Source organism: Empidonax traillii, unplaced genomic scaffold (genome assembly GCF_003031625.1).
Source record: "Empidonax traillii isolate 1590-97213 ecotype Southwest subspecies unplaced genomic scaffold, ASM303162v1 scaffold844:size270376, whole genome shotgun sequence".
Classification (NCBI taxonomy): domain Eukaryota; kingdom Metazoa; phylum Chordata; class Aves; order Passeriformes; family Tyrannidae; genus Empidonax; species Empidonax traillii.
Window position 1 is genome coordinate 125,818 of NW_020956037.1, and position 1,485 is coordinate 127,302.

The 1,485-nt window shown below is 39.3% G+C and overlaps 1 protein-coding gene across 4 annotated transcripts in view; it reads right to left on the reverse strand.

Annotated features, from left to right (window-relative positions):
• The window catches only part of ASMTL (acetylserotonin O-methyltransferase like), a 26,816-nt gene that overhangs the window by 21,243 nt on the left and 4,088 nt on the right, over positions 1 to 1,485 (reverse strand). The window lies entirely within an intron of this gene.

The following is a 1,485-nucleotide window of genomic DNA, read 5'->3' on the forward strand; positions in this document are numbered from 1 at the left end:
AACAAACAAACAACACCCCCCCCCAAAAAAAAAAAAAACCAAACAAACAAGCCAAAAAAACCAAACAAAAAATTTTTGAACTACCTAGACATGGCATAATTTCAAGCAAAAACAGTTGTGAAAAATCTCTTGCCAGACAAGACTCCTTTGTCAATCTCCTACTAATGACACGGGCTCCTAGCCCTTCCCTGTTTTAAAAAACTACTTTTAAGTTTGTAACCTGCAACAAAGGATCAAATATTCAACAATGAAAAAAAATTTTTTAAAAAAATCTATATACACTTACACAACAAAACTCAAAAAACCAGCAAGCCGCTTATATTCACTTTTTAGATGTCTGAGTTATAATGTAAACTGATTAAACAAGCAGTGCACCTTTTCATATCCTCTACTCACCAGTAAAACAGAAGCACGATGTGAGGATTCCTCACATCTCATCCTTCAGAAAGGAGGTGACTAGAGCTACTTAGTTAGTGTTTTTTTTTCCTTTAAAAAAAAGGTGCTATAATACGACATTAAACTTGTAGTAGGAAAAGTGCAGAAACATCAAAAAAACCCCACCAGCCTACCAACTATGGAGAACACTGATGGAAGTAGATTTTTCCTCCTCAGTTAAACTACACAGTTTAAAGCAAGTGTCCCTGAACTCATATGATCCTGTACCTTCTCATAACTGCAATACTAATTGCAGCCTTCTAGTACCCGAAGGGAGAATATAAGAAAGATGGAGAGGGACTTTTTACTAGAGCCTGCAGTGACAGGACAAGAGGGAGTAGATTCAAACTAAAAGAGAGTAGGTGTAGATTAGATATTAGGTGGAAGTTCTATGCTATGAGGGTGGTGAGGAACTGGAACAGGTTGCCCAGGGAAATTGTGGCTGCCCCCTATCTGGAAGTGTTCAAAGCCAGGCTGGATGGAACTCTGAGCAACCTGGTCTGGTGAAAGGTGTCCCTGCCCATGTCAGGGGGGTTGGAACTAGATGATCTTTAAGGTCCCTTCCAACCCAAGATATCATATGATTATTCCATTAAATCTCAAGCCTCAAACCACTGCTATGATGGTTCTGTCCTCCTTCCCACTGTGATTTTTCTCCCAGTCTCCCCATCCTGTACCAGCTGAAGCACACATAGTCTTGTGGTAAGTGATTCTGAAAATCAATCCAAGTGAAAACAAAACAGTTCATTATGTCTCTGATCAGCTTCCTAAGGTGAAGGGGCAAGAGCAAGCAGCCACAGGTAACATAAAAGCAGGTCTAACTTTTTCAGTGGAAGAACTGGTTTACTCTGTTTAAAAATGACTGAAAAATCTGGTCCATGGAGATTCTCATATACATCAAGGAATCAGTACAGTTCCTTTGAAAACAGTTTAATATACACATTTGGAATCTTAGTTAAAACTACAGACCTTGACAGCATCCTATAGGCATCTTGCTTATCAACAGGTTTCTCCAGGATCTGCTCATCCACAGACTAAAACAGAAAGACA